Consider the following 14,038-nt stretch of genomic DNA (forward strand, 5'->3'; position numbering starts at 1 on the left):
CCCCGACTGCCCTGACTGCCCTGCCCTGTCTTGTCCTGCCTTGCCCTGCAGGCTGGGCCCAGCTCTCCTGCTTTGCTGGCCCGCTGTACTAGGCCTGGCTCTGGGCATGGGGAAAAAGAAAGAAGAGAGGGGTATGTTTGGAAACAGTGACGCTGTGGGGCCCCTCCTTCCCTCAGTAGGCTCCTACAACTTTCAAAACACTGACCCCTCTTGGATGTAAAGAGTGAATTTTGGCAGCTCGTTAGGCGGTCTTGGGGGAAGGCCTGGCCCAGCCAGGAACATGAGAGGCCCAGGCCATATCGGTTAATGGGCTGGGCCTGGCGCTGGGATGCTTAGGAGTGCCCGGAGGGACAGTGTGCTGCTCTTAAGTCCCTTACTACTGCCAGTCTTAGGGTCTCCTGGGCAGCCCACTTTGTCCACCTACTGGCCACTTCACAATCTGTCTGTGTGTCCCTCTGCTAGACTTAAGTTTCCCCTTGTGTGTGCCTGTCTGTCTGTCTGTCCCACAGCCTTTTGGTCCATCTGTGTCCACGCTATGTGGGGCCTATCCAGTTATTGATTTTGATGCCTCTGTGTCTGTCATCTGTCTATCTACCTGGCCACCTGCCTAGCCACCCTTTTGCCTGGCTTTTCTTGCCCGTGTCTTTCTACTTGCCTCCACTGGTGTATGCTCACCTGTCTCTGCCCCACGAGAATGGGGGCCCACAGAACCTTGGGGAGCAGAAAAGGAAGGGGACTTTCTATTGAGGTGGCAACTGTGAATTTCTGCAGGATGTAAGGTCAGGTTTTGGGTCCAGGTGAATGATCAGGAGCACCCACATCTCAGTGTACCCCAGAACAACTGGACGAGTGTCTGCTGGATGTAGAGACTCAGTGGAGTGGTAGAGTTCAGTGCCGGTGGGTTAGGGGTTCTGGTGCCCACTGAATGTGATGCACCGGAGCTAGAGGTACAGCTTATGGGTAGAGCCCTGGTGGTGGTGGTGGTGGTGGTGGTGGTGGTGGTGGTGGTGGTGGTGTGTAAAGGATAAGACACAGGCCACAGATGTGCCTTCCAAAGTTTCCTCCCTGGAGGTGACTTTTCCAAGCCAGCGCTGAGCCTGGAGACGTCATTTGGCTCTGAGCTTGGTTCTTCAGCCTGCATGCCTGTCCCCGGAACATTCACTGAGATGAAAGCAACCTAACACAGACCTGCCACTACCATGACTCCTTGGAGGGGCCTCCTCTTCCTCCCAGGAGCTAATTCTGACGACACCTTTGCCCCACATCCGGCCCTTTCCGGATGCCAGGAATGCCCTGGCTAGAAGCACCTATGTCCTGAGCACTTGTGTCTAGGAGCCCAGGGTGGAGACATTCCTTGGAGCTCTAGAGGGAGAAACATGGCGTGACAGTATCTGGATATTTAGGGATCTCAGGGAATTGGCTGTGGATCATGGATGTCAGGGAGACAGAGATGCCAGGAGCCCCTACCTATCAAGTGCTGTGTGATAGTGTGTTAGCTTTAGAGTCTCTCTGAGCTTTAGATTGTAGGCCATCAGAGCGAGCGGAAGTCCCACAATTTGGGCTTTCTTCGTGGGTGGGCTAATGGGTAGGAAAGAGCTGAGTGACCTGCTAGGGGCTGAGTGGGAGGAATGGGCGCTGGGGTCGGGGCTCGGGAAGGAGCTGACACAGAAGTACCTCCTGTTCTCTATGGGGTCCAGACATGGAGTTTCTCAGCCTTTCCACAGTAGGGTCTTGTGTTCTTGTCAAGAATTGCTTTTCTAGCTTAACTCCCACCGTCTCCAAGTTGGGGGGCGGGTTCCATGCATAGCATCAGTTAGGACCTGTTTTCAGAGACCTGAGCCAGTGTGATGGGGTTCCCACAGAAGGGCTAGGAGAGAGGACTTGGGAAGGAGGGGGCTGAGACACCTTCCTCGCCAGCCAGCTGGTCTCCCCAGGACCCGCACTGTCCGTGGCACCTAGGAGTGAAGTCAGCTTCTCTGGCTCTCAGCTGTGCCCCTGGGAGATGAACGGTGCCTGTCCTGTTTCCTCCTTGTTAGGATCACCGGACCCTTCTCCGCTCTTTCTGTCTCGAGGCCCTTTGTCCTGCCACTTTGCCCTGTCACCCCAGTGCCCTGTGAACTGGTGTGCATCTCCACCCTCTCTGTTCTCTGCGCTCTGTGAAGTCCTCTTTACTGAGCTCCTAGGGCAGACTCACTCCCTGTGGTACTGCCCAGAGCACACGAGCACCTGCGGAGCCCCAGCCTACTAGGGGCTACAGCCGAGCCCTCCTTCCCCCAATCTCCCTGCGCCTCCCCGGCCACTGTGATGTTCTCACCACTCAACCCTTGCTCCCAGCCCCCAGCAAACTTCTCTAAGTGAAGGTTTAAGGCTCTGTAAACATCCTCCCTCAGCCTTGTCCCTGGGGTCAGAAGCTGTGGGGATGGGGAGGGGAGGAGGTGGCCAGGGCTTCTGGGGCCTGTTCATTCCTAACCCTGGAGTACCCCACCCCAACCTTCTACCCCAAGCCTGTGAGACAAGCCTGGACTAAATGTTATCCCCGCACAGGACACCCAGACCGGGTCAGTTCTCACCCACAGTCTCACTGCCCCGTCCTGCCTCTGAGAAAACTAAGGCTCTGGAGACCAAAATCACATGGCAAATCAGTAGCAGATTCAGGGAGGCCAGACCTTCCGTCCACACTCCCTGTCCAGAACCATCCCTCTGCTCTCTGAGGTCACCTGATGTGACCCTTGGAGTTCAAACTGAGATTTCTGACTCTGTGTGGATGCTCACCCTTCCCAGCCTGATGAAGTGAGCCCTGTTATCCTCCCCAGCTGATAGACCAGGAAAGCAAATCCCAGGAAAGGAAGGCCATATAGTTCACAAGGAAAAGCCTCAACCCAGAGCTGTTATCCCCAGCTGCATCAGGCCCCTCCAGAACAGCACACGCTAGCAGTCAGGGGGCAGTGACAAGATTTTATAGACTCGAGTGGAAACTACTCGGCTGCTTCGAGGGCAGGCAAGCTCAGCGCAGCCCACAGATGTCACAGGTGGCCAATGCAGCTTCACCCAGAAGGAGCTAAATGTCCCACCCGCTGGCGTCAGAGACGGACATCTGGGCCAGGACAGACCAGGGCGACTCCCTTCATGCAGTTTCTGCCGTTGCTTTCCTAGGGCTTCAGGCTACCCCTGGTCAGCCTGGGGACTATGTAATTCAGTGGGACTGGCTTGGGCTCCTCCCATAAGGCCCCCTGAGCTGCTTTGCCCAACCCTGCAGTGTGTGACCGTGTATACCCAGGCACAGACCGGGACACACTCCCCTCCAAGGTCACACTTAGCCTCCCAGACAGCACTGCAGAAACCTGATGCTCCAACACCTTCACGCCGTGACTGGGAATGACTTAGAGTGTGTGACCCATGGCAATTTTGTGCTTCTGTTTTTCCTTTGCAAGCAGTGTGTGGGTGTGGGGGGGTGACCATCGCTTTCCCTGGCACCTGCTGCTCCCCACTTCTGGAGTTCTGGGTTAGGCCGCTGCCTATCTCTAGCACATTTCTTCGGGTTGAGGAAGCCCTGCTGGATGTCTGACTGCAGACCCCACTGCTGAAGAAGCCCATAGCCTTACAATCTTGGAGTCAGACATGCTGGAGGAGGTGGTTATTCTTTGGCTGGTGGCAGCACTTTGCGTGATTAATTTAAAGTTCTCTGAGCCATCAGTCAGTGAAGTGGCCCCAGGAACAGGGGGAGGAGGCTCTGGGGCCTCCCCCGAAGGATCCCTGGGAGGAACTTTCCCTACTCCGGTTCTCCTCAGTGCCAGACCTGGACAGCCCTGCTGTGGAGATTGAGGGTTGGAGGGAAGGGGGAAGCTTTTCAGTTCCCCAGAGCTAGTCCCACACAAGAGTGGGGACATAGGACTGTGGGCTCCGTCTGACAGATGGGGTTTGTTTCTGCTGCTGCCCTTAGCTGTCCTGAAAGTTGCTTAGTCTCTGAGCTCCGTCGGGCATTCCAGTCTGGACAGTGGGAATCACAGCTGCCTCCTGGGTGGTCAGGGCTGAGGAAGGAGAGCAGCCAGTGCTGTGCCAGGCATGAGTTAGCCATCGTCGTCCTGTCTCTGCTTCTGATGGCAGGCCTGACAGGGGTCCTGGGCTCGTGGGGAGGGTGAGGACCGAGGAGGTAGTAGGGCACCATTGCCTTTGTCACTGGGGTGTCTGCTGGGAGCCTGGAACTTTGTGACTTCTGGGGAGCATCCTCCAGGTCCATCTGAGCTCTTTTTCTTTTCTAGGATGAATCTCCCTCTAACCCAGGCTAGCCTCAAAGTCCCAGACTCACGTTCTTCTGCCTCAGGTGGAGTCAGTGCCTCTCCCTCTAAGCTTATTTCTGCATCTTCAGGCCTCACAGCCACTGTGTCAGGGGACAATCATCTTCACTTCCCACTGAGTAGGGGACGTCACCCAGCTAGTGACTGCAGTCACTAACCTGAGTCTCAGGGCTGCTTATGGGATCTTCCTTTGTGTCACAGATGACATCAGCCAGCTTTGCCAGGTTTGGGGAGCCAGAGCCTTGCCTGCTGGGAGCAGATAGGAAGTGGTGTAGGCTATGGGGAAGCTGCCGGGAACAGTCTCTAAAAACACTGGTCTCTAAACCCCTGGGGCCTGGGGTTCTGGCTCTGTGGGTGTGAGTGTCTGTTTCACCTCAAGAGTGCCAATGTGTAGCCAAGGTTTGGGCTTCATGGTTCTTGCCTCTCCCTCCCCACCCCCCATTAGTGGACACAGTCAGAGAGGGACCCAGTACTAGTGGCCCTGGAACCCAGTGACCCATCATGGGAAGATGCCCAGCCCCAATCCACTCTAATCCTCAGCCTCATTCCCTCTTCTGCCAGATGGGCCTCGCAGGAAAGAGGACCCACTTACTCAGAATCGCATTCACAGAGCTGTGCCCACGGAGAGGGGCTGCTGACTCAAGAGTTGGGATGGAGCCGGGTGGTGGTGGCGCATGCCTTTAATCCCAGCACTTGGGAGGCAGAGGCAGGCGGATCTCTGTGAGTTCGAGGCCAGCCTGGTCTACAAGAGCTAGTTCCAGGACAGGAACCTAAAGCTACGGAGAAACCCTGTCTCGAAAAATCAAAAAAAAAAAAAAAAGAGTTGGGATGGGAGAGGGGCGTCTCTAGTGCCTTCTGCTAGGGCCCTTCAGAAGACGGAAATTTCTGGAGGATACTCAGGAGGTTTCCAATCACCTGGAGGCTTTCTGGGACTGGAGAGAAGGTATAGTCTGACCTATGGAACCCTAATGGAACTCCCCAAGACTCCAGGCAGACTGGGCAACTCTGTCCCCAAGGCAGGATCTGTGTACCCTGGAGCTTGGCACCTGGAGGTGAAGAGCAGGGGTGCAGCCCCAGGCAGCAGACTAATTGGGTTAAGAATCCGTGGGCAGCACCTGAGGGAGGCAGGCAAAGAGAGGCAGTCCATTCCTCCCTCTCCCGCCGCAGAGAGTCAGAAACGGTCGGTGGTCCGCAGTCTCTAGCCCAAGGGCTGGAGGGAAGCCATCTGGCTCCTCAGACCCCTGGTCCAGGCTGCTGGTACAGGAACAAACTTACTGGAGATGACAGATCTTGGTTCTCACAGAAACCAAAGGGATGGAGGGCAGATAGCAAGAAGGACTGTCAAATGAGATTCTGTGGAATACACTTTCCAAAATGTGGGAAACCCTGTCTAGCCAAGTTGAACACGATTTATTCTAATCATCCTCATCAGGCAAAGGAACAACACCCCCCTCCACAGCATGGAGGACAGAGGCTAGATCCTGCTTCCTGTGAGCCCAACATCGGAAAGGAAATAAGACCAGCACCTGAAGGCTCCGGAGTGAGCGAGGGGGTCTCCACTGCATCTCCCTGGCCCTTCCTTTCTTTCACCCCCTCCCTGGAGTGTCCAGGTCTCTGCTTTTGGGTTTATTTTTTGCTGGGCTTGGCTGTCTCTGGGGATTGGGGGGAGGTAGGGAGAGAAGAAGGGCAAGAAAGAGTGGCTTTGTCAGCATAATCCAGATGCTTTTGCTCTGGCCCATCTGGGCCCAATTGCCACCCTCTGCAGGAGGGGCAGCCCCCACCCAGGTGCAGTCTGGAGCCCCAGGGAGCATCCTCCTTGAGGTGGGGGGGGGACACTGCGGAGCTTCTTTGTCTAGTCCATCCTTGCTCCAGAGCACAGGAGCAGAGACCTTGGCTCCAGAGGCCTCAAATCTTTGGCAGATACATAGCTTCATTTCTCAGGTGAGAAAATGGAGTTAGGAGACAGGATCTGATGGCGGCCGAGCACACAGCTCAACAGATATTGTCATAGTGTGTGCCATATATCCCCAGGGAAGGGGGCAGCCAATCAATGCATTCACTCATCTCTTCTGCCAGCCGGTTTGGAGGCCACTTAGCAGGAGAAGTGGGATGGGATGAGGAGGAAAGGGGGACCCTTGGTCCAGCAGGAGGAGGAGGAAGGGTGCGTAACCTAGGGATGGAGAGTAAAGTGTCAGCAACTCCTTCAGGCTCTCTTATTTTTGGTGTGTGTGTGCGCGCGCACACACACACATGCTCGTGCATACAGGGTCTTTGTAACTGGTTTAGGCTGACCCTACACTCCAACTTCTCCATCCTCAGCTCAAGTGCCGGGATCACCACATCTGGCACTGTTTTTTGTGGTGGGGGCAGAGCTCTAACCCAGGACCTTGTACATGCTAGGCAAGCCCTCTGTCACAGAGCTATATTCCCAGCCCCCACCGCACAGGCACTTTGCACACACAAACACACATAGAGATTGAGGCATTAAGAAGTTCAATGACAGCCAGTCCTGGGGGCTCACACCTTTGATCCCAGCACACGGGAGGCAGAGGCAGGTTGATCTGTGTGAGTTTGAGGCCAGCCTGGTCTACAGAGTGACTTCTAGGACAGCCAGAGCTACATAGTGAGACCCGGTCTAAAAACAAACAGCAAATAAAGCCCAAACACACTAAAGAAGTTAAATGACTTGTCCAACAACAGCATGGCTAACAAGTGGTAGACACAACATTTGAATCCAGAACAAGACTCCTGGGACCATGTTCTTAGCTGTCTGCTGTTCTGCCTTAGTAAGGGTCTGAGTTTAGGGGCCCCTCTTACCTAGTTCCTGCCCCCCCCCAGGATGCAGGCCATTGAACTCAGAACCTTGTGCAGCTAGACAAGCTGCCCCAGCCCCCAGTGGGCCTCCTTGCTGGGAGGAGGATGGCTCATGCCTCCTGCCTCTTCCCTCTGCCCTCTCTTCCTGTCCTCGAATTCTAGACTTTTGTCTTGGGCACTTTCCTCCCCGTTTCATGGTGAGTTCCGAATCCTGCTACTTTATGTTGCCTTTTGGAGGACAGTTTCTCCTTCAGGATTTTATCCCTGAACTTGCTGGCAGTACCCAGATAGTGAACACTTAAAATGGTCCTTCCTGGGTCCAGTGGCTTGCATACCTCCAAACCCCAGGAAGTTCTTCCCACAGACACTTTCTGTGCCTTCTCTTGGAAGTGACCCACAAGGTGCTGATAAATGCTCTGTGTACTTTTCCTGAGGCGGGTCCCTTACTCCTTTCTCACACCCACTGCTGTGTCGCTAACTCCTTTGCATCCCTCAAAGCCCAGTTTGAACACAGTCTCTTCTTGGAAACACTCTCTGCCCACTCTACTTCAGGCTCCACTGCAGCCCCTGCGGTGGCCCCAGAGTTGAACTCCCTGCCCCATGTGTTCTTGGTTCTTCCTCGATGGGCTGTCAGACGTAAGTAGGGAGGGCTGAGCACAGTGTGTGACTCCCATTTGGGAATGAGTTACTGTCCAGGCACAAGAGAGTGACGTCAGCCAGGTTTTAAAGAGGAGAAGGGCTTTGCCCACTAGAGAGAAGTGGAGAAAGGAACTCTTGGACCTTTCTCTCTGGAAGCTCAGTCCCACCTTTATCCTGAGCGCAGGCCTCCGACAGACAGGAATAGCTAGGTTGAATGTTTTGAGGCAGGATTATTGGGTCCCTTTGCCACAGGTTCGCCAGGGCTCTTGGTCACTAAGCTATGAAGGGGGCCCCTGTCCTTTGGCCCATGGGAGCTATCGGCAGGGCAGATGGGGGAAGGGGCCCTCAGTGCTTCCCGAGCTGCTGCTCTGCAGACACAGGCTGCCAACCCCAGTGCCCGGCATAGCTGCTGACAGGACATGGAGGCACACCAAGTCGTACAGCTTGGCCGTGGCAGAGCCAGAATTCAAAACCATCCATGTGAGACCCTCAAGCACCAAGCAGTTCTCAGATGCAGTTCTCGGGGTGGTTTTCAGTGGCCAAGGGAAAAACTGGGGAAAATAAGGACATTGTGGTGATTTTTTTTTTTCATTAAGCTAAAAGCAGCCCATTTCAAAGACTGCTGCAAAGTCTGAGGCTATATGCTTTCTTCTGTGAAGTAATAGGGCAGGGTTTTAAAAATTGTCCTTACTTGGCAAAATAAAAAGTTGACAGCCTTACATAGCCCCTAAAGTGTTTGTAGAAATCTGGCCAAAACATGAAATCCACAAGAGTTGGAGCCCTGTCCTGGCTCCTGAGCAATGGAGGTCAGAGGAGCTGGAAGAAACCTGGTAGCTGGAAGGATTAGGGAACAGAGGAGCCCCAAGTCCTGCCCCCAGTAGTTTCCAGTCTGCAATTGGCCCCTGCCCCTGCGTCCTGTGTAGCAGCAGGCAGGCCCAGCCTCACCAAGGCACCAGCCATTTCTCAGGGCTGTATGCTGACTGAAGTTTTGTGAATCATGACGTGTTCTGAAGAGCAGGGCAATATGCTGGCTTTCTTTTTTTCGATTTATTTATTTTCTGACAGGGTTTCTCTATGTAGCTTTGGAGCCTGTCCTGGAATTCACTTTGTAGACCAGGCTGGTCTCGAACTCACAGAGATCCACCTCCCTGCACCTCCCAAGTGCTGGGATGAAAGGCGTGCACCACCACCGCCTAGCTGGTCTTCTTATTTTTGTCTTTCCAACACAGGCTCCTACTTCCCTGGAGCCTTGAAGTCCTCATCTTTCTCTTACTGACTCTAGTTTGAGCCCTGAGAAACAGCCATGGAGGACCAGATTGGCCCTGTAAGAACAGGTTAATTGGCTGGCAGTTCCTTTCTTGGGGAGCCCTGGACCACAGCTCAGAGATGCACCAGGCTGAGGTCCTCAGAGTCCATATTTAGTAATAAGATCTTCGCCTGATCTGTAACAGGAATTGTGTTAGTTTCCACGTAGTAATTCATGGACACCCAAGATCACTATACAGTAGGTAAGTCATTGTGCACATTGTTAGAAAGGGAAGCTGCAGCTTGTGGGCTAAGCACACTAGCCCTTGTCACGATAAGAGGAAGTGGCAGGAAGAGGTGAGTGTCTGAAGGATGAGAATTTTCTAGATTCAGTCCACACCAAGAGTGTTTAGAGAGTCTAAGTGTGCAGGGACCCTGCACTGTGTCTGGGTAGGAGTCTTGTGTGTGGCTGTTGCAGGTCCGTGTCTGGCTAGCAGCTTTGTGCATGGCTGCTGCAGGTCCGTGTCTGGGTAGGAGCCTTGTGCATGGCTGCCGCCTTGTGCATGGCTGCTGCAGGTCCATGTCTGGGGAGGAGCCTTGTGCATGGCTGCTGCAGGTCCATGTCTGGGTAGGAGCCTTGTGCATGCTACTTAAGGTCCGTGTCTGGGTAAGAGCCATGTGCATGGCTGCAGCCTTGTGCATGGCTGCTGCAGGTCCGTGTCTGGGTAGGAGCCTTGTGCATGGCTGCAGCCTTGTGCTTGGCTGCTGCAGGTCCATGTCTGGGTAGGAGCCTTGTGCATGGCTGCTGTAGGTCAGGCTTGCAGTGGGAAGGCAAGTAGACGGCAACCAGCAACACCACCCTTCCTGAAGCTCCTCCCCCTGCCCCAGCTCTCAGTAACAGTAAAGATAATAATAGCGGGTGTTTATTGAGTGCTTACCAAAGGCCAGACAGACGCTGCTCTGGGAACTTGCCTCTCAAAAACCCTGTGAAGTGACTCCTGCCACTGGGCCCATTTTTCAGATGAGGGCTGAGACCCAAGGATGTTAGTTAAGTCGCCTGCCTGGGTGTCAGTAGCAGGGCCAGGACCCACACCCTGAAGTCCAGCTTTGGAGGCTGTGACCTCGTGAACCTTCCTCATCCCAGCAGCACCTGCTTCTCAGGGAGACTGTCCTCAATAACACTTCAGCCATCAAGAACACTGCTCCCACCCCCTTTTACAGGGGACTCATTCCTTCCCTTTGTTCTCCAGCTCTCATTCAGAACTTCACTGGCAGTTCCAGGGGTCTGTGCAGGGGTGGGAGAGGCTACGCAGGAAGCTGAGGACAGAGCAGTGAATCAGGACCCACACCCTGCTCCCTGGAGAACATGGATATGGATGGGTCTCTACACAGGGTGATAAGTGCCGCTGTCCCTAGGTACTGCAGATCCTGAGTGGTCCTGAGTAGCCTCAGACCAAGCCTGGCAGGGAAGCCCTCCTGGAGGAGGCAGCTCACACTGAAACAGAAAAGACCAGTGAGTGCGGAAGCCAGGCAGAGGGCCTAGTGCAGGCCAGGGGCCAGAGGTGAGGCCCGTGCATAAGAGAGCAAGACATTAGAACACAAGGGTCTTAGTTAGCATGGTGTCCAGAGAATAGGGCTTAAGCTGGGCCTGGTTTGGTGGGGACAGTGCTTGCTGTGCGGTGGCAGCTTCCTGGAGAAGACGTTGAAAGGCACCGAGTGTGGGCGTGACAAGCAGAATTCTGTTAGAAATGCCTTTCTGGGACTGACCAGGACCCCAGTGGAAAAAGGACTCTGAAAGGGACCCCAGGATGCCATCCCGATTGCTCACCCCAAGACCCATATCTCAGAGCACCCTTCCACAGCTGCCAGTAACTCTGTCTTGGGCCTGGCTGTCCCGGCCTGGCCTGCAGCCCTGGGAACTTTGCCTGTAGGGAAAGCTCTAGGCATGTATGCAAACCCAGCCCTGGGAGAGGCAGTAAAGCTGGGGTGTACTTGGAAGCAGGAAGAGTGAGAGCAGGTCCAGAGACTGGTTAGAAAGGGCCAGAGGGTTTGGGATTGGGGTCTGTGGGTGTCCCCAGAGGAGTGGTCTAGAAGGGCCCTGTGGGAACCTGCCAGGATTGACTGAGACAGTGATGGTGTAGTCTAGAGAAAGAGGCAGGGGCCAGCTCCCTTTCCCCTACTGTCTTACAGCTTAAAGGGCAGTCTCTCCAGTTTTCCACCCCCTCCAACACCTCACTCTGACTTTCTACTAAAGGAGAATGGCTCCAAACTGGACAAAGACTAAACGTAAATCAGCAGTTGGGCCCAGACCAAGACTGAGGCTCCGTGTGAGGGTCAAAGTTATCTCTGCCAGCGGTGAGAAGCACAGCCTTCCTACAGCGCCTCCCAGGACTAGAGGCCCCTCTGGTTAGATCTGGGTAGATTTCCCAGTGTACTGAAAAGGAGGTCCCCTCTCCCACATGCTGGTCCACAGACATACCTAGCCTGTTGTGAACTTTAATTATTGTGTGTTCAACTTATCTCCCTGAATCCTCATGACAGAAGTTCTCATGGTAGTATCTCCTGGATGGAATGTTACTGCACCATCTCATACTCAGGCTGGGAAAGGTGTCTGGGAATGTAGCTCAATGGTAGAACATTTGTCTAGCATGCACAGGGTCCTGTGTTTGATTCCCAGCACTGAAAAAATGAGTGTGTGTGTGTGTGTGTGTGTGCCCATCTGGTCTGCCTGTCTTAGAAGATAGCCTGGTCAGTAAGGTGAGTACCACCCAATCATGAAGATCCAAGCTTGATCAACAAAACATGTGTTTAAAAAACATTGTAATGGTACAATTTGTAATCTCAGTGTCGGAGAGGCAGAACCCCGAGGCTGGCCCACAGGCCTTGCCCAGTCAGCAGTCCCTTGTCTAAAGGGACCTTGTCTAAAAAAATTAGCTGGATGGCTCCTTAGACTCTAGCCCTTCTATATCTGCCCTCACCCCAAATGCTGCAGTCTGCACCTCTGTCCACCCCAGGTACTCCAGCATTCTGCCACCAAGACCTACTTCTGCTCAGAGACCAGAAGAGTGGGGAGCATGAGGAGGGCCCCTGAGCAGAGAGGTGGGTGGGACTCTGAGGCTGAACTCCACACAAAAGCACACATGTGTGTGTGCATATGCACACACACAAAGTATATCTGCTCACACATGCACACACATTTTTTTTTTAAAACAGAGTGACTTACACAAAGTGGCTCAGCTGAGACAGCCCAGGTGTCTGAGTGTGCTGTGATGGACACACTGCCCCAGTTTTGACTGCAAATTAGCGGTTGTCCCGGGCAAGATCCACCAGACAGCTGAGCAGAGCTGTGTGTGTGTGTGTGTGTGTGTGTGTGTGTGTGTGTGTGTGTGTGTGTGTGTGTGTGTTACGCTGGACTGACCTGCTGTGGAACTCAGCTCATCAACCCCATGCCCAGCCCAGGCCGGGTGCAGCTGCTGCCCACGGGAAAGGACCTTCCCCCTTGCCCTGCTGCTTCAATGGTCTTCCCCTTGGTCTGTGTGACTGCCAGTGCATGATCAAGAGGGCACCTGCCAGCCCTCCCCATGATGGGTTTGGCCATCTAATGCTCTCACATGACAGGCATGGGATGAACTGTGGGCTGGGGAAAGGGATTTGCACTCCTAATCTGGGGGCTGCAGCCCTCCCCCTGTCTTGGCCAGGGCCGTGGGAGAGGTTGGTTTCTGCTCTATACCCAGTGGCCCCAGCTAGATGCTGGCACATGCCCAGCTCTCTGCTCAAGGCCCTCCCTGCCCTCCTCATGCTCCCCAGCCTTCCAGACTTTGAGCAGAAGTAGATCTTGGTGGCAGAATGCTGGAGTGCTTGGGGTGGATCAAGGTACAGTCTGCAGCATTTGGGGCTAGAGGAGGCCAGAAATGGCAGGGAGGCTTAGGGCCTCTGTCAGGCCGATGATCCATCGGTTGGGGTGTAAAGTTAGAGTGTTTGGGGCTAATCCTGGGCCACCCCTTCCTGGAGAAATTTGGCTACAACTCAGGGAGGCAAATGTGTGGGTTGCCCCCCCCTCGCTGGGCAGTAAACACAGCCGTCGCCTGGGAGATGGGCCCAAACATCCCGGCCCCCCACTGTTATTTATACCAGGGCTCCCTTCCTTCTCTGGAGCCTGGTCCTGGCTCTTCAATCTATCCCTGCGGCTGGGCAATCAGAGTTGAAGTCTGTGTCAAGGTCCCAGATGAAAGCTCTCTTTTGCCTTGTAGACACTGTTGATGGCTTGTCATCTGGGAGGGCCCAAGGTCTCAACAACCAGAAAAGGGCTCTCAGGGCAAAGTCTAGGTGGGAGGCAGGAATGCTGGGATTGTGCCCTGGGTTTGTGCTTGCCTGTTGTTGCATTACTGTGGTCACCCAGCCCTTACTTCCTCCTGCCTTCAACAGGCCAGAGGCTAGATTAGAACAGTTTGAAGCAGTAGACCTGGTTCTCTGATAGGACCCTGAATGGTATATATATATATATATATATATATCCGATCAGAGTAGATTTGGTTGGGGTGGATTCCAGGGTAGAGGCCTAGGAAAGCCGTCCAATCTGCCTATGTAGCCCTGCATACGGACTTGGAACTTGCGTGTGCTTCTCTCTCAGATAATCCAGGGTGGGAGACCAAGGTCTGCTAATTCATAGTGAGCACGGGCAGAGCCTGGTGAGATATATAGACTCAGTGGGGAAGAGAACGGGGCTACACAACGGGCTGCCTGACCCCGCTGTATTCCAGCACTGGTGGCCTCAAAAGAATCCCAGAATTGAAATTCAAACTTGCTCGTCCAGATCATTGCGGAGGCAGACATGCCAGGGAGCACAGAGCACATTTTATTTAACAGCTTGTTAACTTGATTTAAACTTTCAAATACTTAGACTTGCCATATGTGGGTCTCCACTTGAACTCTTTCCCCGCCCTGCCGGCAGCAGAGGTGTGCTCACGCCCGGTCTCCCTCTGCCCAGACCTCTCTGCAACAACTCCAAGACAGCTTTCCTCAGGCTTCGCAAGGCTGGCAAAGTC

General features: G+C 54.1%; 1 protein-coding gene across 2 annotated transcripts in view; it reads left to right on the forward strand.

Moving 5' to 3' along the window:
* The window catches only part of Kcnq4 (potassium voltage-gated channel subfamily Q member 4), a 52,015-nt gene that overhangs the window by 1,068 nt on the left and 36,909 nt on the right, over positions 1 to 14,038 (forward strand). The window lies entirely within an intron of this gene.

Source organism: Alexandromys fortis, unplaced genomic scaffold (assembly GCF_014885135.2).
Source record: "Alexandromys fortis isolate MF-2015 unplaced genomic scaffold, M_Fortis_MF-2015_v1.1 scaffold_122, whole genome shotgun sequence".
Classification (NCBI taxonomy): Eukaryota; Metazoa; Chordata; class Mammalia; order Rodentia; family Cricetidae; genus Alexandromys; species Alexandromys fortis.